Source organism: Giraffa tippelskirchi, chromosome 9, assembly GCF_054371585.1.
Source record: "Giraffa tippelskirchi isolate mGirTip1 chromosome 9, T2T-mGirTip1v1.2.pri, whole genome shotgun sequence".
Lineage (NCBI taxonomy): Eukaryota > Metazoa > Chordata > Mammalia > Artiodactyla > Giraffidae > Giraffa > Giraffa tippelskirchi.
The window spans coordinates 50,309,572-50,336,463 of record NC_137283.1 but is presented as its reverse complement, the minus strand read 5'-3'; the positions used below and the strand labels follow the sequence as shown (position 1 = coordinate 50,336,463).

General features: G+C 39.8%; 1 protein-coding gene and 1 non-coding gene across 18 annotated transcripts in view; both read right to left on the bottom strand.

The window, feature by feature from the left end:
- Positions 1 to 26,892, bottom strand: part of SCAP (SREBF chaperone) — a 100,369-nt gene that overhangs the window by 55,784 nt on the left and 17,693 nt on the right. For 4 of the 17 annotated variants that reach the window (XM_081525860.1, XM_081525852.1, XM_081525854.1 and 1 more), the window contains exon 2: positions 20,479 to 20,681. The exons of 12 other annotated variants lie outside the window; for them this stretch is intronic. The gene's annotated coding sequence lies outside the window, so the exon portion shown is untranslated. Of the gene's footprint in view, positions 1 to 20,478; positions 20,682 to 21,206; positions 21,312 to 26,892 lie in introns of those variants that run through there. One more of the 17 variants, XM_081525856.1, reaches the window with a different exon arrangement.
- LOC145522074 (U6 spliceosomal RNA) lies at positions 2,411 to 2,513 on the bottom strand. The gene has a single exon (XR_014065892.1). It is a non-coding gene; the product is annotated as a U6 spliceosomal RNA (small nuclear RNA).

Genomic DNA, 26,892 nt, shown 5'->3' with positions numbered 1-26,892 from the left:
AAGGCTATGACTTCCTAATAAAATCACACTGAGGGTTAGGATTTCAAGTAAGAACTTGTGGGGGACACAAACATTCAGTCAAAAAGCAACTGGCTGTACTTGTGTGAGTCTATTTCTAGGTTTTCTAAACTATTCCACTGATCTATGCGTCTATCCCTCCACCAATACCACGTGGTCTTCATGACTGTAGCTCTAAAGTCTTGAAATGGGTAAAGACATTCCTCTCATTTTATTCTTCTTCAAAATTATTTTACCTTTTCTAGTTTCTTTGCCTTTCCATACAGATATTAGAGTAATCTTGTCTATGTCTAAAAAAAAATCTTGCTAGAATTTTGACAGGAATTACAATAAACTTGCATTATCAATTCTGAGAAGAATTGACATTGCTACTATGTTTAGTCTTCCAATCTATGAACAAAACATCTCTATTTAATCTTTGATTTTTTTTTCTCTTGGCAGCATTGCAGTTTATGGGATCTCAGTTCCCTGACCAGAGACTGAACTCATGTTCCCTGCAATGGAAGCATAGAGTCCTAACCACTCACGGGAACTCCCTCTTTAATCATTACTGTATTACTTTAATCATTACTGTTTTTAGCGTACAAGTGCTGTACATGTTTTGTTAGATTTACACCCAATTTTTTTGACTGGTTCTGTTTTCAATTTCAGTTTCCCCGTGTTAATTGCTAGTACAAAGAAATATAACTGATTTCAATATGTTGCTCTTGTATCCTGAATTTGTGCTGAACTCAATAATTAGCTCCACAGTCTTTTTTGTACATTCCTTGGGATTTTCTAAGTAGAATAGCATGTCAACTGCATAAGAAACATCTTTCTTTCTTCCTATAATGTCCACACATACTTTTACTGCACTCCATCTCCACTCCTTCTGAGACTTCGATAACATGAAAGATAAAACGTTTTGTTATTATCCCATTGGCCCCTGAAGCTCCCTTCATTTTTCTTCAGTTTATTTTAAAAACCTGTTGTTCAAATACATAGGTTTTACCCTTCTACCTTCAAGTTAAATGACTTCTTAATATATCTCTATTCTGTCACTGAGTCCACTCAATGAATTTTAAATATAGTTTCAGTTCTAAAACTTCCAATTTAAATGTCTATCTTTCCATTTGTTTAAGAAATGTTCACCCTCAAGGAATAACGTGGTAGTCCAGTGGTAAAGAATCTGCCTGCCAATGCAGGAGACACGGGTTCAACCCCTGGTCCAGTAAGATCCCAAAAGCTGTGGAGCAACTAAGCCCATGTGCCACAACTATGGAGTGTGTGCTCTAGAGCGTGGGAGCCGCAACGCCTGAAACCTGCACACTACAGACCCTGTGCTCCACCACAAGAAAAGCCACCACGATGAGAATCCTGTGCGCCACAACTAGCGAGGAGCCTCCACTTGCCACAACTCGAGAAAAGCCCACGCAGCAACAAAGACAAAGCACGGCCAAATATAAACAAACTTTTTTTTTTTTTCAAAGAAAAGAATGTGCACCCTCAATTATTAGAGCCAGGTTTAACTAATAATTATAGTTTAAATTCTTTGTTGATTCCAACATCTTTGTTATGTCATGGTGGCCATCTGCTGACTGTCTTTTCCCTTTAGGAGCTGGTAAGATTTTCCTGATTGTTTATATGTGGAGTAACTGAATGTTTGGATACTGTGCTAGGTTATTCTGCATCTGGTTCAAGTCCAATAGAAAATGGTAGGGTGTTTTTTTCTAGTTTTTAATTGGACGATAATTGCTTTACAATATTGTGTTGGTTTCTGTCATTATCAACACGAATCAGCCAAAGGTATACATATGCCCCCTCCCTCTTGAACCTCTTTCCACCTCCCACTCCACCCGACCCCTCCAGGTTGTCACAGAGTCCCTGATTTGAGCTCCCTACGTCATACAGCAAATTTCCACTAGCTATCTATTTTACATATTGCAGTGTATATGTTTCCATGCTATTCTCTCAATTCGTCCCACCCTCTCCTTCCCCCACTGGGTCCATAAGTCTGCTCTGTCTGCGTATCCACTGCTGCCCTGCAAATAGGTTCATCAGTACCATCTTTCTAGATTCCATATATATGCATTGATATATGGTATCTGTCCTCTCTCTGACCTATCTCACTATGTATAACAGGTTTCAGGTCCATCCACCTCATTAAGACGGACTCAAATGTGTTCTTTTTTATGGCTGAGTAACATTCCACTGCATACATGTACCACAACTTCTTTATCCACTCATCTGTCAATGGACATCTAGCTGCTTCCATGTCCTAGCTATTGTAATCAGGGCTACAACAATCACTGGGGTACATGTGTCTCTTTCAATTATGGTTTTCTCAGGGTATATGCCCAGTAGTGGGATTGTTGGGTCATATGGTAGTTCTATTCCTAGTTTTTTAAGGAAAAAAAACATGAAACTCTTCAGGAATTTGCATGTCATCCTTGTACAGGGGCCATGCTAATCTCCTCTGTATTGTTCCAATTTCAATGTATGTGCTGCTGAAGCAAGTGCACATTTTTGTTTTAGCAACAATCTCCCCAATTAGGTCCAATCCTCAAATTCCTATCCACTCTCCCTGGGTTCCAACATCAGTTCATTTTCAAAGCCCTTGCAGTACTATCCTGACTTGTCTCAAGCATACTGTGCAGATTCCGGCACATGACCTGGGCAGCAGTCTAGCCTTTGGTGTGCTGGTTAGGGTCAAGTGCACAGATAATATTTAGGATAATAATATGCAAACAATATTAGGAAAACCCAAGAGTTCATACGGGTTCACTCTGTTGAGTTCCTTCCTCTTTACAGGGCTTCCCTGATAGCTCAGTTGGTAAAGAAGCCGCCTACAAAGCAGGAGACCCCGGTTTGATTCCTGAGTCGGGAAGATCCACTGGAGAAGGGATACGTTACCCACTCCAGTATTCTTGGGCTTCCCTTGTGGCTCAGCTGGTAAAGAATCCACCTGCAATGAGGGAGACCTGGGTTCGATACCTGGGTTGGGAAGATCTCCTGGAGGAGGGAAAGGCTACCCACTCCAGTATCCTGGAGAGTTCCATGGACTGTACAGTCCATGGGGTCACAAAGAGTCGGACACAACTGAGCAACTTTCACTTTTCTCTTTACAATCTTTCCAAGACATTCCAGCTCCCACAGGACCTTTTGAGGGTCTACTGGCAAGAAAGGAAAGAATTTCATTTCTTTCTACTGCTGAGCACCTCCCACAACTGTGATTGCTTCCCAGGTCAAGTAGTAAGAATTGAGAACAAAATCAGCAAATTTCTCCATGCTCTTGAGACCATAATCCCTGTAAATAAAAGTATTCCTCTGCCCGCTGGCTGCCGATGTCATTATTGCCTTCACCACCACAAAATTTCATGAGGGACAAGAGTGGGAGAAAATGGATGCGAAAAATAAAAACAAACAAGACACAAGATTTTCTTCCTGCATCCCTACCCTCTAATCTCTTAAGAAGCCACTTTCTCACTTCTCAGACTAGAAAGACAGGCTTCTCTTGGACTTCTGTCTATATCTAGTGTCCAGTTCCAGGTTCTGGGTTACCTTTGAGTCCATGCTAGAAGATACTCTATGGAGAGAAAAAACAAAAACAGTTTCCTTTCTGACCGTTGGTCCATGCAATTGGCCCTAGTCATTTAATTGTATTTAGCCAGAAGGACTTCCCAGGTTACGCTAGTGGTAAAGAACCTGCCTGTCAATGCAGGAGATGTAAGAGATACAAAGAGAATGGGCTTCCCTGGTAGCTCAGCTGGTGAAGAATTTGCCTGCAATGCAGGAGACCCTGGTTCAATTCCTGGGTCAGGAAGTTCACCTGGAAAAGGGAGAGGCTACCTACTCTAGTTTTGGGGGCTTCCCTAGTGGCTCAGATCGTAAAGAATCCATCTATAATACAGGAGACCTGGGTTCAATCCCTGGGCTGGGAAGATCCCCTGCAGGAGGGCACAGCAATCCACTCCAGTATTCTTGCTTGGAGAATCTCACAGACAGAGGAGCCTGGCGGGCTACAGTCCATAGGGTCACACAGTTTCGGACACACTGAAGCTACTTAGCACACACGCAGCCAGAGGCAAAGGGTACTGTGTGCTTACTAGATGCTGACCAAAATCAGGGCCCTTACATTTTCACTTGCTTGTTTTATTTTAAGGCCATGCCATGCAGACTTAATTCCCAACCAGGGATCGAACCCGTGCACCCTCGATAGGGAGTATGGAGTGTTAACCGCTGAACTGCCAGGGAAATCCCAGAACCCTTACATTTTTAACATAAAAATCTTATATTTCTGGATTCTTTGCCATTAATGAAACTTTCCATACTATGGTCCTTGGCATCATTTTGTCAAGCATATCGTTATTCCATTGTGAGAAGCATGTGGTGCCTTACTGTGTTTGGCAACTTTTCTAAACAGAACATGTACTTTTCCAATCAGAATAGAATTTAATTAAAGGATATGGGCAAAAGACACACAAGAGGACTTCCCTGGTGGTCCAGTGGTTTTAAGACTCTGCATTTCCAATGCAGGGGGCATGGGTTCTATACCTGGTTGGGGAAGTTCCACATGCCATGCGGTCAAAAAAGAAAAAAAAAAAAGCACAAGAAAATGGAAGGAAGTGTTGATAACAGTGGTTGTTTTTCTCCATGTGATAGTCTCACATGCAGAAGCAGTTCAAGTCAACTTTCTGTACTTTTAACCTTTTTATAATGACTATTGAGTCAACATTAAGTAAACTTTTAAAGTTTAGCATAAAATATTACAGAAAAGCACACAGCTCTATGAAAGTAAATATAGCCATCTGATCTAAATATCCTAGCCATGGCAATCAGAAAAGACAAAAGAAATAAAAGGTATTCAAATTGGAAAAGGGAAAGAATGAGTTAAACTGTCACTATTTCAGATGACATGATACTATATACAGGAAATTCTAAAGACACTACTAAAGCTCATTAATGAATTTGGTAAAGTTGCAGGTTACAAAATTAACACAAAGAAGTCTGTTGAATTTTTATACACTAACAATGAAAGATCAGAAAGAGAAATTCAAGAAACAACTCCATTTACCATCGTATCAAAAAGAATAAAATACCATACCTAGGAATAAGGAGACAAAAGACCTGTGTTCTGAAAATTATGACACTGATGAAAGAAACTGGCGATGACACAAACAGATGGAAAGATACATCATCTTCTTGGATTGGAATAATCAATACTGGTAAAACAACATACTACCAAAGGCAATCTGTAGATTCAATGCAATCCCTATCGAATTACCAATGGCACTGTTAATAGAACTAGAACAAAATATCTTAAAATTTGTATGGAGACGCAAAAGATCCCAAATAGCCAAAGCAATCTTGACAAAGAAAAACGGAGCTGGAGGAAAAGGCCCCCTTTCTTCAGATCACACTACAAAGTGATAATTATCAGAACAATATGGTATGGGCACAAAAACAAAGACAGATCAAAGGAACAGGGCAGAAAGCCCAGAAATAAACCCATGTATCCATGCTCAGTGAATCTAAACAAAGGAGGCAAGACTATGCAATAGGAAAGACAGGCCCGTCACTAAACGGTGCTTGGAAAACTGGACGACTCACATGTAAAAAAATAAAATTAAAACATTGTTTAACACTATACACACAAAAAATTCAAAATGGATTAAAGATCTAAATGTGACACTGGAAACTATAAAACTCAGAGGAAAACACAGGCAGAACACTCTCACAACATAAATCTCAGCAATATCTTTTTGATCCATCTCCCAGAGTAATGGAAAAAAAAATTGAGAAATAAACAAATGAGACCTAATTAAGCTCAAATCTTTTGCACAGCAAAGGAAACCATAAACAAAATTAAAAACAACTCACATAATGGGAGAAAATATTTGCCAGTGATGTGACCAACAAGGGATTAGTCTCCAAAATTTACAAACAGTTCATGTGGCTTAGTATCATCAAAAGAAAAAACCCAATCAAAAAATAAGCAGAAGACCTAAACAAACATTTCTCCAGAGAAGACTTACAGAGGGCCAAGAGGCACATGAAGAGATTTCCAACATCACTAAGTATTAGAGAAATGCAAATCAAAACTAAAATGGATATCACTTCACACCAGTCAGAATGGCTATCATCAAAATCCACAAACAATAAATGCTGGAGAGGGCGTGGAGAGAAGGGAATCCTCCTACACTGTTGGTGGGAATACAAACTGAAGCAGCCACTATGGAAAAAAGTATGGAGATTCCTAAAGAAACTACAGAGAACTACCATATGATCCTGAAATCCCACTCCTGGGCATGTATCCAGGGAAAACCTGGTCTGAAAAGATACACGCACTCCCAATGTTCTTTTCAGCACTGTTTACAACAGCCAAGACATGGGAGCAACCTAAATGTTCATCAAAAGAACGGATAAAGAAGATATGGTATATATTTACAACGGAGTATCACTCAGCCATTAAAAAGGATGAAATAATGCCATTTGCAGCAACATGGATGGACCTAGACAGTGTCATACTAAGTGAAGTAAGTCAGAGTAATAAATATGGTATGATATCATTTATATACAGAATCTTTGAAAAATTATACGTGACCGTATTTACAAAACAGAAATAGATTCACAGGCTTAGAGAACAAATTTATGGTTACCAGAGAGGACAGGTTATGGGAGGGACAGTTAAGGAGTTTGGGACTGACATGTACACACTGTTATACTGAAAAAGGATAACCAACAAGGACCTACTGTATAGCAAAGGGAACTCTGCTAAATATTATGAAACAACCTAAATTGGAAAAGAATTGAACAGATATATAAAAAACTGAATCATTTTACTGTACACCTGAAACTAACACCACATTGTAAATCAACCATATTTCAATAAAACAAAACGAAGCAAAAAAAATCTTCCAACCAAGAATACTTTACCTGGCAAACCTATCCTTCAGAAATGAAGAAGAGATAAAGACTCTTCCACACAGGGAACTTCCTGGTGGTCCCGTGGTTAAAAATCCACCTGCCAATGCAGGAGACATGGGTTTGATCCTTTGCCCAGAATCTAAGATCCCACATGCCACAGGGCAACTAAGCCCGTGAGCCACAACTACTGAAGCCCATGTGCCCTAGAGCCCATGCTCTGCAACAAGAGAAACTACAGCAATGAGATGCCCAAGCACAACTAGAGTGCAGCACCCCACTGGCCACAACTAGAGAAAGTTTGCTCACAGCAAAGAGTCCAGTGCAGTAAAAAACAAATACATAAATTTAAAAAATATATTTTCCCAAACAAATGTATAGAGCATTCATTATCACTAGATCTGCCTTACAAGAAATGCTAAAAGAAGTTCTTCAAGCTGAAATGAGAGGACACTAATAACATGAAAACATATGGAAATATAAAACGCACTGGTAAAGTCAAGTACACAGTCAAATTCAAAATACAGTTGGCCCTCCCTATTCAAGAATTCCACTTCCATAGACTGAAAAGAAATTGACTGAAAATATTTGAGGAAAAAAAATCTCAGACAGTTCCAAAAAATAAACCTTGAATATGCACTACTCCAGCTACAATTTACAGAGTGTTTACAACTATCTACATGATATTTACACTGCATTAGGTATAATAAGTAATCTACAGATGATTTAAAGATTTAAAGTTATATGTAAGTACTACTCCATTTTATCCAAGGGACTTAGGCATCCATGGATTCTGGGTATACACAAGGGATGAGGGGTGTCATGGAACCAATTTCCCACATATTGAGGAGGACCTTAGTACTGTATTATGCTGGAAAGTTATCTCTTAACTCTAGTATAAGGATAAGGCACGGAAGTGTTAAAAATCACTATAGCTATAATAATTTCTTCATGAATATACAATATAAAAAGATGTAAAGTGTGCTATCAAAAACATAAAGCACAAGAAGAGAGAAAAGCACAGAATTTCTGTATGCTATCAAAGTTAAGTTGTTATTAGCTTAAAATTGATTCTTATAACTGTAAGATGTTTTTTATAGCCCTCACGAAAATCACAAAACTGAAAACTAGAGCAGACAGATAAAAGATCAAGATCAAAACATGTCACTAAGGATTCTCCAAAATATACAAGCAGTTCAGGCAGCTCAATACCTGAAAAACAAACAACCCAGTTAAAAAATAGGCAGAAGACCTAAACAGACATTTCTCCAAAGAAGACATACAGAAGGCCATCAAACACATGGAAAAATGTTCAACACCACTCATCATTAGAGAAATGCAAATCAAAACTACAATGAGGTATCACCTCACACTAGACAGAATGGCCATTATCAAAAAATCTATAAACAATAAATGCTGGAAAGGATGTAGAGAAAAGGGAACACTCTTGCACAGCTGGTATGAATGTAAACTGATATAGCCACTATGGAGAACAGCGTGGAGATTTATTTAAGGAAAAAAACCAAAAATAAAACTGCCATATGACCCAGTAATCCCACTCCTGGGCATATATCCTGAGAAAACCATAACTGAAAAAGACATACGTACCCCAATGCTCAGTGCAGCACTATTTACAACAGCCAGGACCCAGACGCAACCTCGATGTCCACTGACAAATGAATGGATAAAGAAGTTGTGATATATATGTACAATGGAATATTACTCAGCCATAAAAAGGAACAAAAAATAAACAAAAAGGAATAAATTTGAGTCAGTTTCAGTGAGGTGGATGAACCTAGAGCCTGTTATAAAGAGTGAAGTACATCAGAAAGAGAAAAACAAATATTGTATAACAATGCATATATACAGAATCTAGAAAAATGGTACTGATGAATCTATTAGCAGGGCAGCAATAGACGCAGACATAGAGAACAGGCTTGTGGACACGGAGGGGAAAGGAGAGGGTGGGACAAATGGAGAGAGTAGCACTGAAACATGTACATTACCACGTGTAAAATAGACAGCTAGTGGGAAATTGCTGTATAACACAGGGAGCTCAGCCCAGTGCTCTGTGACAACCTAGAGGGGTGGAATGGGGTGGACGGTGGGAGGGAAGTTCAAGATGGAGGGGGCATAGGTATACTTATGGCTGATTCACATGTTTTATGGCAGAAACCAACACAACAATGTAAAGCAATTACTCTCCAATTAATAAAAACAAACAAAAAAAATTGCTAAGATACAACTCTTTGCTTTACATTGAAGGCTGATTAGATGGGTCTGTTTTTTGTTTTTTTGTGGGAGGTGATAGATATGTATATTATCTTGATTGCAGTGATAGTTTCAGGATGTTTGTGTATATATATATGTTAAATTCGTCAAATTGTACCTTAAATATTGTGCAGTTTATTGCATGACAATTTTACCTCAATTAAGGCACTAAAAATACTTTAAAAAATACACCATGAAGGAAAATTATCAATTAAAAAAAAAAAAAAGAGATCAAGAGAGGATCAAAGGAACTACACAACAGTCAGAACATAATAAGATACAACCACCTGAGGCCAGAACATAATAAGATACAACCAGCTGAGCTAACAGAAAAGACCTAGTAAATCCTTACCTATCAATAATTACTTTAAATTTTAATTCTTTAAATTATCCATCTATTCAAAAGGCATACAGTAGATGAATGGATTAAAAAAAAAAAAAAGACCCAACTATATGCTTCCCACAAGAGACTCAATTTAGCTTTTTTTTTCCATCATCAAGGAGAAACTTTATTAGCACAGGTAACCAAATGACATTTTATATCATCCATTTTATATCATCTAATTTAGCTTTAAGGACACAAAAAGTCTCAAAGTGAAGGGATGGAAATAGATATTCATGCAAATGAAAACCAAAAGAGAGCAGGAATGGCTATACTTATACCAGACAAAAACTTAACAAGAGGGCTTCCCTGGAGGCTCACTGGTAAAGAATCTGCCTGGCAATGCAGGAGACATGGGTTCAATCCCTGATCCAGGAAGATCCCACATGTCACAGAGCAACTAAGCCCATGAGCCAGCACTATTGAGAGTGAGCTCCAGGGCCTGTGCTCTGCAACAAGAGAAGCCACCGCAGCGAGAAGACCATGCACCACAACAAGAGAACAGCGCCCGCTCACCACAACTAGAGAAAAGCATGTGCAGCAAGGAAGACCCAGCACAGCCAAAAATAAATGAAAACAAATACTTTAAAAGTACTTTTTAAAGCTGGACAAGAGACAAAAAAGGTCATTATATAATGAAAACAAAGTCAATTCATCAAGAGGATGTAACATTTGTAAATACACATGCACCATTTATCAGAGCACCTAAATATGCTAAACAAATACTAACAGATCTGAAGGGAGAAAAAGACAATACAGTAATAGTAGGCGACCTCTATACCCCCCCCCCCCACTTTCAACAAAACAGAGATTGTTCAAACAGAAAATCAATAAGGGAGCATTTGAATTTGAACAAATCTCCAGAACAAATGGACCCATCAGACATACATGGCACAAAATATTTCATCCAAACAGCACGAGAACACACATTCTTCTCAAGCGCACATGGAACATTCTTCAGGATAGATCCCAAGTTAGGTAAGGAAACAAGTCTTAGAAAATTTATTAAGAATGAAGGAGGGACTTCCCTGGTGGTCCAGTAATTAAGAATTCACCTTGCAATACAGGGGATGCAGGTTTGATCCCTGGTCAGGGAACTAAGATCCCACATGCCAAGGAGCAACTAAGCCCATGTGCTGCAACTACTGAACCTGCACCACCACTAGGTAGAGTCTGGGTGCTGCAACTGAAGATCCTACATAAAGCAACTAAGACCTGACACAGCCAAAAACAGAAATCAATATTTAAAAAATGAAGTATCTTTTCTGACCACAATAATATGAAACTAGGAATCAGTAACAGGAAGAAAAATGGAAAATTCACAAATGTGGAAATAAGCTATTTCTTTGCATTGATCACTGAGGAAGGCTTTCTTATCTCTCCTTGCTATTCTTTGGAACTCTGCATTCAAATGGGTTTATCTTTCCTTTCCTCCTTTGCTTTTCACTTCCCGTCTTTTCACAGCTATTTGTAAGGCCTCCTCAGAAGGAGTGGAGAGAAATAGAGGAAAACAATAGAATGGGAAAGGCTAGAGATCTCCTCAAGAAAATCAGAGACACCAAGGGAACATTTCATGCAAAGATGGGCTCAATAAAGGACAGAAATGGTAGGGACCTAACAGAAGCAGAAGATATTAAGAAGAGGTGGTAAAAATACACAGAAGAATTGTACAAAAAAGATCTTCACGACCTAGATAATCACAATGGTGTGATCACTCACCTAGAGCCAGACATCCTGGAATGGGAAGTCAAGTGGGCTTTAGGAAGCCTCACTATGAACAAAGCTAGTGGAAGTGATGGAATTCCAGTTGAGCTATTTCAAATCCTGAAAGATGACACTGTGAAAGGGCTGCACTCAATATGCCAGCAAATATGGAAAACTCAGCAGTGGCCACAGGACTGGAAAAGGTCAGTTTTCATTCCAATCCCAAAGAAAGGCAATGCCAAAGAATGCTCAAACTACCGCACAACTGCACTCATCTCACACGCTAGTAAAGTAATGCTTAAAATGCTCCAAGCCAGGCTTCAGCAATACGTGAACCGTGAACTTCCAGATGTTCAAGCTGGTTTTAGAAAAGGCAGAGGAACCAGACATCAAATTGCCAACATCCGCTGGATCATCAAAAAAGCAAGAGAGTACCAGAAAAACAGCTATTTCTGCTTTATTGACTATGCCAGAGCCTTTGACTGTGTGGATCACAACAAACTGTGGAAAATTCTTCAAGTGATGGGAATACCAGACAACCTAACCTGCCTCTTGAGAAACCTGTATGCAGGTCAGGAAGCAACAGTTAGAACTGGACATGGAACAACAGACTGGTTCCAAATAGGAAAAGGAGTACGTCAAGGCTGTATATTGTCACCCTGCTTATTTAACTTATATGCAGAGTACATCATGAGGAAACTGGGCTGGAGGAAAGTGAAGAAGAACTAAAGAGCCTCTTGATGAAGGTGAAAGAGGAGAGTGAAAAAGTTGGCTTAAAGCTCAACGTTCAGAAAACTAAGATCATGGCATCTGGTTCCATCACTTCATGGGAAATAGATGGGGAAACAGTGGAAACAGTGTCAGACTTTATTTTTCTGGGCTCCAAAACCACTGCTGATGGTGATTGCAGCCATGAAATTAAAAGGCGCTTACTCCTTGGAAGGAAAGTTATGACCAACCTAGACAGCATATTAAAAAGCAGAGACATTACTTAGCCAACAAAGGTCCGCCTAGTCAAGGCTATGGTTTTTCCAGTGGTCATGTATGGATGTGAGTTGGACGGTGAAGAAAGCTGAGCGCCAAAGAATTGATGCTTTTGAACTGTGGTGTTGGAGAAGACTCTTGAGAGTCCCTTGGACTGCAAGGAGATCCAACCAGTCCATCCTAAATGAGATTAGTCCTGGGTGTTCATTGGAAGGACTGATGTTGAAGCTGAAACTCCAATACTTTGGCCACCTGATGAGAAGAGCTGACTCACTGGAAAAGACCCTGATGCTGGGAAGGATTGGGGGCAGGAGAAGAAGGGGACGACAGAGGATGAGATGGCTGGATGGCATCACCGACTCAATGGACATGGGTTTGGGTGGACTCCGGGAGTTGGTGATGGACAGGGAGGCCTGGCGTGCTGTGGTTCATGGGGTCGCAAAGAGTTGGACACGACTGAGTGACTGAACTGAACTGGAAATTAAGCAACAAACTCTTGAAGAACCAGTAGATCAGAGAAGAAATCAAAAGAGAATTTAAAAATTTTTTTAAATTTTAAAAATCATGATACAAAAATGGAAACACAACATACCAAAACTTATGGAATGCAGCAAAATTAGTTTTAAGAGGAATGTTTATAATAGTAAAGGTCTATGCTTAGAAAAAAAGAACTATCTCAAATAGACAACCTAACTTTACACCTCAAGAACCAGAAAAAGAAGAATAAACTAAGCCTTCCACTTAGAAGGAAGAAAATAACAAAGATCAGAGTGGAAATAGTCTAAAAAGACAAGAGAAAAGATGAATGAAACTAAAAGCTGGTTTTGTGAAAAGACAAAACTGACACACCTTTAGCTAGACTCACCAAAAGAGAGGACTTAAAAAGAAATGAATGAAGATGATATCACAGAAATATAGAGGATCATAAGAGACTTCTACGAAAAATTAGATGCCAACAAAATTGACAACCAAAAAGAAATGAATAGAATCTTAGAAACATACGACCAATAAGACTTAATCAAGAACAGAAAAGCTGAACAGGTTGATTACTAGTGAGAAGACAAAAAGTTTTAGTCACTCAGTTGTGTCCAACTCTTTGTGACCCCGTGGACTGTAGTCCATCAGGCTCCTCTGTCTACAGAATTCTCCAGGCACAAATACTGCAGTTGGGTAGTTCCAGCTTCCAGTTCAAGATGGCAGAATAGAAGGACATGCACTCATCTTCTGCCAGAGCACCAAAATCTCAACTAGCTGTTGAACAGCTATCGACTGGAAGATGGCAGGACCCACCATCCTGATACCCAACATCCAAAGACAAAGAAGAAGCCACAGTGAGACGGTAGGAGGGTTGCAATCACGATAAAATCAAATCCCATAACTGCCAGGTGGGCAAACCACAAACTGGAGAACAATAATATCAAAGAAGCTCTCCACTGTTATAAAGGTCCTGAACCCCACCATCAGGCTTCCCAGCCTGCAGATCCAACAAAGGGAACTGGGAGTCCCCAGGGAATCTGATCTTGAAGGCCAGCAGGATTCGGTTACAGGACTTCACAGGACTGGGGGAAACAGACTCCAGTCTTGAAGGGCACAAACAAAATCACGCACATACCAAGACCCATAGGAAAGGAGCCGTGACCCTACAGGTGACTGAATCAAAACTACCTGCTAGTGTTGGAGGGTCTCCTGTGGAGGCATGGCCAGCAGGGGCTCACCACAGGGACGGGGGCACTGGCAGCAGCAGTCCTGGAAGAGTTCCCTCGGAGTAACTCCTCTTGGAGGTCACCATTAACCCGACCATAGAGCCTGCAGATCCCAGAGTTGGGTCACCTCAGGCCAAACAACTAATAGCAAGAGAGTGCAATCCCACCCATCAGCAGGTAATTGGATTCAAGCTTTACTGAGCAAAGCCTTGCCCACCAGAGCAAAACCTAGTTTTTCCCCACAGCCAGTCCTTCCCATCTGGAAGGTTACTCAAGCCCTTTAGCCTCCTCCATCAGAAGGCAGACAGAAGAAGCAAGAAGAGCCACAATCCCACAGTAGCTAGAACAAAAACCACATTACAGAAAGTGAATCAGGGTGAAAAAGCAGACAGTTATGTCCCAGAGGAAGGGACAACATAAAGCCACAGAAAAACAACTAAATGAAGCGGAGATAAGCAACCTTCCAGAAAAAGAATTCAGAATAATGATAGTGAAGATGATCCAGGATCTCAGGAAAACAATGGAGAAGATGTAAGAAATGTTTACCAAAGACCTAGCAACCAAACAGAGATGAATAATACACTAGGAGAAATCAACAGCAGAATAACTGAGGCAGAAGAATGGATAAATGACCTGGGGGACAGAATGGTGGAAATCACTGCCAAAGAACAGAATAAAAAAGATAATGGAAAAAAGAAAGGAAACGGCCTAAAAGACCTCTGAGACAAATTAAACACACCAACATCTGCATTATAGGGGTCCCAGAAGGAGGAGAGAGAGAAAGGACCTGAGACAGTATCTGAAGAGATAATAGCTGAAAACTTCCCTAACATGGGAAAGGAAATAGTTAGCCAAGTCCAGGAAGTAGAGAGAGTCCCATGCAGGATAAATCCAAGGAGGAATACACCAAAACACATAGTAATTAAACTGACAAAAATTAAAGACAAAGATAAAATATTAAAAGCCACGAGGGAAAAACGACAACAACCTACCAGTTGATTTCTCAACAGAAACTGTACAAGCCAGAAGGAAATGGCAAAATTTATTTAAAGTGATAAAAGGGAAGAACCTGCAACCAAGAATACTCTACCCAGCAAGACTCACATTCAGATTTGATGGAGAAATCAGAAGCTTTTAAGACAAGCAAAAGCTAAGAGAATTCAGCACCACCAAACCAGCTTTACAACATATACTAAAGGAACATCTCTAGACAGAAAACAGAAGAGAAGGAAAAGACCTACAGAAAATAAACCCAAAATAATTAAGAAAATAGTAATAGGACCATACAAATGGATAATTACCTTAAATGTAAGTGGATTAAACGCACCAACCAAAAGACACAGACTGGCTGGGCAGATGAAAAAATGTGCATGTATGCACTTCCACTTACCACATCATTCTGCTTGACCACCTCCCACAAGTTGTAGGTAATTATTTTATATTGTTAGGTTAATCATGTTCCTATTATGGCCTGCAGCTGCAATTACCTTTTATTTTTTGTCTGGCTATTGACTGTGAAAACTGATAAACATCTTTTACTATTGTGATTATGTAACTGTTACTCACTTAATACCACTGTATCGTGATTGGTCAAAAGAAAAATAATAGAATTCTATATCACTAAAACTACCATTTAATAGAAAAAGTTGTAATCACTTTTTAAAACCCAGATGCATATCAGAATTATCTTGGAATTTAAAAAAAAAAATACAAATGCTCAGGCATTTTTTTTCCCTCTCCAAAGCTCCAGATATCTTTCTAACGAGCAGTCATGTTTAAAAACAACTGGACGATATGATGATCTTTTACTTTTATCTAGTTTGTTTAACCTCTTCTATTTCATACTCAGTGCTCCCATTTCATTTAGTTTATATTTTACAATTTCTCCATTGCTTTTTTTGTTTTTGATGTTCTTTCTCAAGCCTTTATCAAGAACAGTAGAAAAGCTTTTATATACATAAATAATATGCATTTTATATATATTTAAAAACTTACGAATTTTTGCCTAAAAAATTTATGACATTTTGGGGAGGAAAAAAAAGAATACTGGAGTGGGCAGCCATTCCCTTCTCCAGGGGATCTTCTCAAAACCAGGTCTCCTGCATTGCAGGTGGATTCTGTACCATCTAAGCCACCAGGGAAGCCAGAGGAGACTGAATCAGAGATCAAAAACCTCCCAACAAACAAAAGCCCAGGACTAGATGGCTTTACTGGTGAATTCTACCAAACATTTAAAGAGGAGTTAATGTCAATCTATCTCAAATTCTCCCAAAAAAACTGAAGAAGAAGGAACTTTTCCATACTCATTTTAAGAGGCCAGCATTACCCGGATACCAAAGCCAAACAAGGGACACTGCAAGAAAAGAAAATTATAGGACAATATCCCCGACAAAAAGTGAGTCAAAACTCAACAAAATCTCAGTAAAGTAAATTCAACAGCACATTGGAAAGATCACACACTTCCCTGGTAGAGAACTTCCATGGTGGTCCAGTGGTTAAGAATCCACTTGCCAATGCTGGGGACATGGGTTTGATCTCTGGGAAGATCCCACATGTCACGGAGCAACTAAGCCCATGCACCACAACTACTGAGCCCAAGTGCTGCAACTACTGAACACCTACAGCCTGTGCTCCGTAACAAGAAAAGCCACTGCAATGAGAACCCTGCACACTCCAACAAACAGTAGCCCCTACTCGCTGCAACTAGAGAAAGACTGAGCACAGCAAAAAGACCCAGCACAGTCATAAGTTAATTAATTGATTAAAAAAAGATCACACACTATGACCAAGAGGATTTACTCTGGAATGTAAAGATGGCTCAACTTGCAAATCAATAAAGGTAATATGCCACAGTCACAGAATAAAAATCCTATGATCATCAACAAATACAGAAAAAGCGTAACAAAACTCAGTATCCTTTCATGATAAGAAAAAACTCTCAACAAATCAGGAACAAAGGAATGTACCTCAACATAGTAAAGGCCATACATGACAAGCCCACAGTTAACATCATAATCAATGGTGAAAAGCTAAAAGTTTTTCCTCTAAGAGCCGTAGCAAAACAAGGGTGTCCACTACTTTCTTTTTTTTGGCCGTGCCATGTGACTTGTGGGATTTCAGTTCTCTGACCAGGGATCAAACTCAAGCCCTCAGCATTAAGAGCATGGAGTCCTAACCACTGGACCACCAGGGAATTCCCATGAAAGTGAAAGTTGTGCAGTCGTGTCTGACTCTTTGCCACCCCATGGACTATACAGTCCTTGGAATTCTCCAGGCCAGAATACTGGAAAGGGTAGCCTTTCCCTTCTCCAGGGGATCTTCCCAACCCAGGGATCAAACCCAGGTCTCCCTCATTGCAGGCGGATTCTTTATGAGCTGAGCTACAAGGGAAAACCAAGAATACAGAAGTAGGTAGCCTATCCCTTCTCCAGCAGATCTTCCCAACCCAGGAATCGAACCGGGGTCTCCTGCATTGCAGGCAGATTCTTTACCGAGCTATCAGGGAAGCCCTGGGAATTGCCATGGGTGCCCACTATTGCTGCTTCTACTTAACATGAGACTGGAAATCCTAGTCAAATCAATTAGGCAGGAAAATAAATTTTTAATACCCAAATTGGAAAGGAAGAAATAAAACTGTCTCTGCTTTCAGATGACATGATCATATGTTCTAAACCCCACCAAAAAAAAACTATTCACACTGATAAATTCAGTATAGTTGCAGGATATAATATCAATATATGACAGTCACCTGCATTTCTATTAGGTTGGCCAAAAGGTTTTGAGTTTTTCCATAATGCCTTACAGAAAAATACAAAGGAACTTTCTGGCCAACCCAATAAATATTAACAACAAATTGTCAGAAAAAGAAATAAAAAAACAATCTCATTTAGAATATCAGCAAAAAGAATAAAAGACTTAGGAACAAATTTAACCAAGGAGATAAAAGACCTGTACACTGAAAACCATAAGACTTTGATGAAAGGACTTGAGGAAGATAGAAATAAATAGAAAAATATTCCAAGTTCATGAACTGGAAGAATATTGTTAAAATGTCCATACTACCCAAGCAATCTATATTCAATGCAACCTCCATAAAAATTCCATTGGTGTTTTTCACAGAAACAAGAAAATAATCCTATAATTTGTGTGGAAACATAAAAGATCCCAAAGAGCTAAAGCAATCCTGAGAAAAAACAGTAAAGTTATAGGCATCATATGCTATAATAATCCAACAGTATGGTACTAGCATAAAAAAACAGAAACATAGACCAGTGGAACACAGACGTTAAGTCCTAATATAAACCATACATGTAAAGTCAACTAATCTTTGACAAGGAACCAAGAATATACAATAGAGAATGGACAGTCTCTTCAATAAATGGTGTTTGGAAAACAGGATATCCACATACAAAAGAACAAAACTGGATCCCTATGTAAGTGGTGATCCCTTGCACCACTTACAAAAGTTAACTTAAATAGATCAAAGACTTGAGTGTAAAATCCACAATCATAAAAATCCTAGAAGGTTACATAGAGAATATGCTGCTTGACACTGGTCCTGGCAATGCACAGGCCAAAAAAAAAAAAAGTAAAGAAAAGAAGTATTAGGTTGGCATAAAGTTCATTTCGGAGAAGGCAATGGCACCCCACTCCAGTACTCTTGCCTGGAAAATCCCATGGACGGAGGAGCCTGGTAGGCTGCAGTCCATGGGGTCGCTAAGAGTCGGACGACTGAGCGACTTCACTTTCACTTTTCCCTTTCATGCACTGGAGAAGGAAATGGCAACCCGCTTCAGTGTTCTCGCCTGGAGAATCCCAGGGACGGGGGAGCCTGGTGGGCTGCTGTCTATGGGGTCGCACACGACTGAAGCGACTTAGCAGCAGCAGCAAAGTTCATTTGCATTTTTCTGTATCATGAAAAAAACAGAACAAACTTCTTTTTGGCCAAAACAATACTACACTAAAGTAAAAGGCTCTACACAGCAAAGGAAACAATCAATAAAATGAACAGACAATGTATGGACTGGGAGAAAACATTTGCAAACCATATATTTGATAAGGGATTAATATCCAAACATATACCACTCAATAAGCAAAACAAAAAACAAAATAACTTGATTAAGAAATGGGTAAAGGCACCTCCCAGAATATTGGAAATAAAAGCAAAAATAAACAAATGGGACCTAATTAAACTTAAAAGCTTTTGCACAACAAAGGAAACTATAAGCAAGGTGAAAAGACAGCCCTTGGAATGGGAGAAAATAATAGCAAATGAAGCAACGGACAAACAATTAATCTCAAAAATATACAAGCAACTCCTGCAGCTGAATTCCAGAAAAATAAATGACCCAATCAAAAAGTGGGCCAAAGAACTAAACAGACACTTCTCCAAAGAAGACATACAGATAGCTAACAAACAAATGAAAAGATGCTCAACATCACTCATTATCAGAGAAATGCAAATCAAAACCACAATGAGGTACCATTTCACGCCCGTCAGAATGGCTGCTATCCAAAAGACTACAAGTAATAAATGCTGGAGAAGGTGTGGAGAAAAAGGAACCCTCTTACACTATTGGTGGGAATGCAAACTAGTACAACCACTATGGAGAACAGTGTGGAGATTCCTCAAAAAACTGGATATAGAACTGCCACATGACCCAGCAATCCCACTGCTGGGCATACACACTGAGGAAACCAGACTTGAAAGAGAAACGTGTACCCCGATGTCCATCACAGCACTGTTTATAATAGCCAGGACATGGAAGCAGCCTAGACGCCCATCAGCAGACGCATGGATAAAGAAGCTGTGGTACATATACACAATGCAATATTACTCAGCCATTAAAAAGAATACATTCGAACCAGTTCTAATGAGGTGGATGAAACTGGAGCCTATTATACAGAGTGAAGTAAGCTAGAAAGAAAAACACCAATACAGTATACTAACACATATATATGGTATTTAGTCAATCGGTAAAGATAACCCTGTATGCAAGACATCAAAAGAGACACAGATTAAATAGAACAGTATTATGGACTCTATGGGAGAGGGCGAGGGCAGGATGATATGGGAGAATGGCATGGAAGCATGTAAATTATCATATGTGAAACGAATCTCCAGTCCAGGTTCAATGCATGATACAGGGTGCTCGGGGCTGGTGCACTGGGATGACCCAGAGGGATGGGATGGGGAGGGAGGTAGGAGGGGGGTTCTGGAAGGGGAAAACATGTACACCCATGGTGGATTCATGTCAATGTATAGCAAAACAAATACAATATTGTCAAGTTAAAAAATAGAAAATAAACTAAAAAAAAAAAAAAAGAATAGGAATGTTTAAAGAAAGCATACATCAAGAGTGAAGTGCACATCAAGTGTGTGTGTTCCAGGTCTGTGCTCACGTGTATGAACAGGATGCTGTGTATTTGGAGAGGAAAACTTCTGTGCTCCCTTCCTTGACTCTATTCTGCGTCATCTCCCAGGCTCCTCGCTGGCTGCTAGTGTTTTGTTACCTTTCCAGTGGCAGAATCTGGCCGGACATTGGAAGGTGGTGCAAGGAAAGAGTGGTTGCTCTTTAACCTCTGCTTCCAGTGGTCGTTTGGCTGCTGCTGCAGCCCAGGACTCCAAGGGCCTCAGGGGTCTCCCTGGAGCAGTGTCCGCAGCAATGCCTCCTGACGTGGCCACCTTCCCTCTCTGCTCCCCTCGCACTTGCCTCCTGCAATTATAATCTCTGAGTTACCTCTCATTCCCCTTTTCACTCTTCAGCCCTTCAAATCATTTGTAATGTCAACTACAAATTGGCACCTGCCATCCATCTTTACAAGGATTAAATCATGTGCTCCTGCAGCTGCTGATTTTCAACACCCCATGAAAGGAGTTCAGGGTGGAGAGCAGAAATGAGGCACTCTGTGCTCTGGGAAAAACTGGCAGGACAGGTCTTCAGATAATTACATATTTTCAGGAGCTGATTTTATGATCCAATTATTGTATCTCCCCATATCTGTTGTTATTCAGTCACTAAGTCGTGTCTGACTCTTTGCAGCCCCATGAACTGCAGCATGCCAGGCTTCCCTGTCCTTCACCATCTCCCTGCCCCATATCTAGAAAAGCACTAAATCCTTCATGATGATGACTGTTTCTCCTGACTAGCAGAAGCTTCATGAGACTAGTAGAAACCTTTTGCAAACTATGTGCTTGATTGCATGTACTCCCCCTTCACCAAAATCAGATATATACTGACATTTCCCCCCTGTCTCTTGGGAGCAGTTTCTTAGAGCTATTTGAGGTGCTGTCTCCTGGGCTGCAGTCCTCATTTTGCCCGAAATAAAAATTAACTTGCAACTCTAAAAAAAAAAAAAAAAAAAAGAAATGGGTAAAGGACCAGAATAGACATTTTTCCAAAGAAGACACACAAATGGTACATGAAAAGACGCTCAACATCATTAATCAGAGATATACAAATCAAAACCACAATAAGACATCATCTCACACTAATAGGATGGTTTCAATAAGGAAGACAATATACGCTGGCAAGGATGTGGAGAAAAGGGGATTCTTGTACACTGCTGGTGGAACTGCAAATTGGTACAGCCATTATGGAAAACACTATGGAAATTCCCCCAAATTTAAAAACCAAACTACTATTTCTTCAGTAAGGAGTGCTGGGAAAACTGGACAGCTACATGTAAATGAATGAAACTGGAACACTCCCTAACACTACACACAAAAAATAAACTCAGAATGGATTAAAGACCTGTATGTAAGGCTGGATATTATAAGACTCTTAGAGGAAAACATAGGCAGAACACTGTTTGACATAAACTGCAGCAAGATCTTTTTCGATCCACCTCCTAGGGTAAGGAAAATAAATAAAAACAAATACAAACAAATGGAACCTAGCTAAACTAAAGGCTTTTGCAGAGCAAAGGAAACCATAAACAAAAGGACAACCCTCAGAATGGGAGAAATATTTGCAAGTGAAGGAACCAAGAAGGGATCAACCTCTAAAATATATTAACAGCTCATGAAGTTCAATATCAAAAAACAACCCAGTCAAAAAGTGGGCAGAAGACCGGGCTTCCCTGGTGGTTCAGTGGTGAAGAATCCACCTGCCAGTGCAGGAGAATCCCACACGCCTCAGAGCGGCTGGGCCCGTGCTCTAGAGCCCAGGAGACACAGCTACTGAGCCCACAAGTTGCAACTACTGAAGCCTGCACACCCTAGAATCCATTCTCTGCAACAAGAGAAGCCACCGCAAAGAGAAGCCCATGCACCGCAACTAAAGAGTAGCCCCGACCAGCCACAACTAGAGAAAAGCCTGCACTGCAACCAACAACAAGCACAGCCAAAAATAAATAACTTTTTTTAAGTGGGCAGAAGATCTAAATAGACATTTCTCCAAAGATGACATACAAATGGCTAAAAAGCACAGGAAAAGATGCTCAGCATCACTAATTATTAGAGAAATGCAATTCAAAACTATAATGAGGTATCACCTCACATGGGTCAGAATGGCCATAATCAAAATATCTACAAAGAATAAATGCTGGAGCAGGTGCACAGAAAAGGGAACTTTCCTACACTGTCGGTGGGAATGTAAAGTGGCACAGCCACTATGGAAAACAGTTGGAGGGTCTTTAAAAAAATAAAAGCAGACCTATCATGTGATCCAGCAGTCCCACTCTAGGCATATATACAAAGAAAAAGCCACTTGAAAAGATACACGCACCCCAGTGTTCACTGCAGCACTATTTACAATAGTCAGGACATGGAAGCAACCTAAAAACGTTCATCGACAGATGAATGGATAGAGAAGATGTAGTATATATATACAATGGAATAATACTCAGCCATAAAAGATAATGAAATAATGCCATTTGCAGCAACAGGGATGGACCTATAGATTGTTCTAATGAGTGAAGTCAGACAGAAAATGACAAGTATCATACAACATTGCTTAAATGTGGAATCTAATAAAGGGGTACAAATGAACTTATCTACAAAACAGAGAGCTATAGATGTAGAAAACAAACTTATGGTTGCCAGAGGGTGAGAGTGGGGGGATAAATGGGAGGATTGGCACTGCCATATACACACCACTATACATAAACAAACAACTAATGAGGGTCTACTGTAGTGCACAGGAACTCTACTCAATGCTCTGTAACAGCCTAAATATGGGAAAAGAACCTAAAAAACAGTGGATATATGTATAACTGATCCACTTTGCTGTGGACCTGAAACTAACGTAAGACTGTAAAGCAACTGTACTCCAATCAGTTCACTTCAGTCGCTCAGTCATATTGGACTCTTTGCAACCCCATGAATCGCAGCACGCCAGGCCTCCCTGTCCATCACCAACTCCCGGAGTCCACCCAAACCCATGTCCATCGAGTCGGTGATGCCATCCAGCCATCGCATCCTCTGTCGTCCCCTTCTCCTCCTGCCCCCAATCCTTCCCAGCATTAGGGTCTTTTAATTTAAAAAAACAAACCAAACTACCATACAATCCAGCAATTCCACTTATGGGCATACATCCAAAGATAACATTTCTTGAAGAGATTATCTGCATGCCTAGGCTCAGTTCAGGAGTATCCACAACAGCCAAGATATGTAAACAACCTACCTGTCCATCAGCAGATAAACAGATAAGGTAGGGTTGTGTGTATTAAAATATTAATCAGTCACGAGAAAGAAGGAAATTCTGAAATGTGCAGTAACATGGAAGAATCTAGAGAACACGATGGTAAGTGAAATCAGCCAGAAAGACAAATACTGTATGATCTCCCTCATAAGTGGAATCTTAAAAAAAAAAGTGTCAAACTCATAGAAACAGAGAGTAGAATGGTGGACACCAGGGCCTGGAAGAGACGGAGAGATGCTGGTCAAAGGGCAGAAGGCTTCACTGATAAGATGAATAAGCTCTGGGGAATTTAACATACAGCACAGTGACCACAGTAAACAAGACTGTGAGTACTTGAATACTGCTGAAAGAATAGCCTACAAGTACTCTGACTACAAAAAAAAGAAAAAAAGGTAACTGAGGTGATGGATGTGTTGATTAACCTGATTGTGGTAATTATTTCACAAAGTATACATATGTCAAATCATCATGTTGTATACTTTAAATAAACACAATTTTGTTAATTACACTTTAATTAAACTGACAAATGCTTGAATATTTATATCCATATTTACATTTAAAAATATACAGTAAGATACAGGTTTCAATTACATATCTACATCCTCTCAACCTCAAACCTCAAGTCAAGCCCAATGGGAACACATTAAAAGACGTCCCACTAAGGTCAGAGGCCAAACAAAGCTATGTACCTCACCACCAGTATTTACTACTATTGCGGAGGTACCACCTATCACAAAAAGACAATAGAAGGAAAACACAACCAGAGGAAAAATTTATTTGTGGATAATACTATATAGCTAAAAAATCCAAGAGAAGCAACTGAAGACCTATCATAATTAATTAAAAATCAGGTTAGATAAACAAATCAATACTTCCACACACATCATCATCACATAGGTAGAAGGGAAAATGCTTCAGCATTAAAAACAAACAAGAAAGACCTAAGAATACACTTGGCATGAAATCCAAGGGTATTAAGAAATCCATTCAAACTGAACCCAGACTCAAAGAGAAAGGCGTCGTCTCAGTGGGAAGACGCACCATCAAGATGGCACTCTTGTTACACTGACCCAAAACTGTAACTTAGTCCCAATAAAAACAAACGGGACTTTTAACGAACAAACTTGTCTTGAAGTTTATATAGAAAAACAAAAAGCAGCAAGGAAAGTTCTGAAAAATAAAGATAATGAATTAGAATTTACTTTACCAAACACTGAAATATGCTATAAAACTAGGGTAACTAAAACAATATGATACCAACACATTAAAACAAGGATTAATATCTATAATTGAAAGTCCGGAAATAGACCCAATATACATATGTGGCAAAGTATATCATACATAGTAAATGATAAAGAATATTTAAACACGTGGGGAAAAGATGAATTGTTCAATAAGAGGTATTTCAACAAATGAGCAGCCAATTGGGAAAAATTACGTTGGACCCACACTTCACAACAAAAAAATTCCAAATGGATAAAGACTCAGTTCAGTTCAGTTCAGTCGCTCAGTCGTGTCTGACTCTTTGCGACCCCATGAATTGCAGCACGCCAGGCCTCTCTGTCCATCACCAACTCCCAGAGTCTACCCAAACCCATGTCCATCGAGTTGGTGATGCCATCCAACCATCTCATCCTCTGTCGTCCCCTTCTCCTCCTGCCCCCAATCCTTCCCAGCATTAGGGTCTTTTCCAATGAGTCAACCCTTCGCATGAGGTGGCCAAAGTATTGGAGTTTCAGCTTCAACATCAGACCTTACAATGAACACACAGGATTGAAAGGTAAAAAATGAAACATAAAAAGTACTTTAAGAAACCACAGGACAATTTTTCATACACTTCTACCAGGGAAAATCTTTCTACATATGACACAGAACCCAGAAGCCTTAAAAAGTTAATTAAAAATCAATTTCTTTTCATGACAAAACCATCCTAAATATCGATAAAAAATATTTAAAAATCTATAAAAATATAACTGCAATTCCTATCACTGACAAAGTGCAAAGTTTCTTCCTATATAATTTTTTTTACAAAATTAAGAAACACCAAAGCCCAGTAGAAAAACAGGCCAAGGATACAAACTGACTTCACAGAAGACGGAAATGGCCCTTAAACCTTAAATTAACTTTTCTACAGGATGAACTAAGAAGTTTTGAGGAAAAAAAATCTACAGTTTTTTTACCTAACAAACTGGCAAAGATCAGGACTTCATGGTGATTCAGCGGTTAAAAATCAGCCTTGCAATGCAGGGGACACGGATTTGATCCCTGGTCCAGAAGCTAGATCCCACAGGACTCGGAGCAACTAAGCCCGCGAATCACAGCTACTGAGCCCCTGTGCCACAACTAGAGGGTCCATACGATGCAACAAAGATCCCCCGTGCTGCAACTAAGCCTTGAGACGGCCAAATAAATAAATTAAAAAAAAAAAAAAATTGGCAAAGTCCAAACTGTGAGATACCACAGTGTTGGTAAGGGTGGGGATAAACAGGCACCGCCACACTGGCTGGGAGCTTCAGTGGACAAAACCTCTACGGAGGTTTAACTTGTAAGAGCCATCAAAATCACAAAAGCACATACTCACCGCCCAGCACTCCTGCCTCAGGTAAGTGAATGGACACATGCCCTTGGCCATGCATGGACTGACACATATAGAACACGCCTCAGCGGTGTCTGCATTAGCAAAATGTAAAACACTTTACACATCCATCGATAGAGCGCTGGCTAAATAAAAGTACATCCTGATAGTGGAATATTCTCCAGTTGTAAAAGACAATAAAAAGCTCTTACGTATTGACAATGATCTATCACAGAGAAAACAGTAAGTGCGCTACTTTCATGTAAAAGAAAGGAGCTCTCTGTGTATTCATCTGTATTATGCACAGAACAGGCCTCAACTGACACTCGAGAGCCTGTAACTCTGGCTGCCTCTGGGAAAAGGATCTGGTGGCCAGGGGCAAGATGGAAGAGAAACATTCTGGTGTATACCCTGTTGTACCTTTTAAATTTTGTGCTGTGTGAATACAGTACTACCCTGAAAAGCTAAAATTTAAAAAAAAGTGAAAGCCTCCTTCCAAGAGCAGCAGCCTTCTACTCGGAGCTTCTGTAAGTGTATTTCCACTTGGCCCTGTGTTTATTCCGACTTTCCCAGCCTCCCCTGACAGACTGTGGTCCCTCCTGGGAGGTCATGGCTAAATCACCTTTGTGTTCCCTAGAGTGGCCAGCACATCATTTGGTGCCGAGAAAAAAGTCACTGTAGGTCTGTTCACTGTGCTAAACTAGTCCA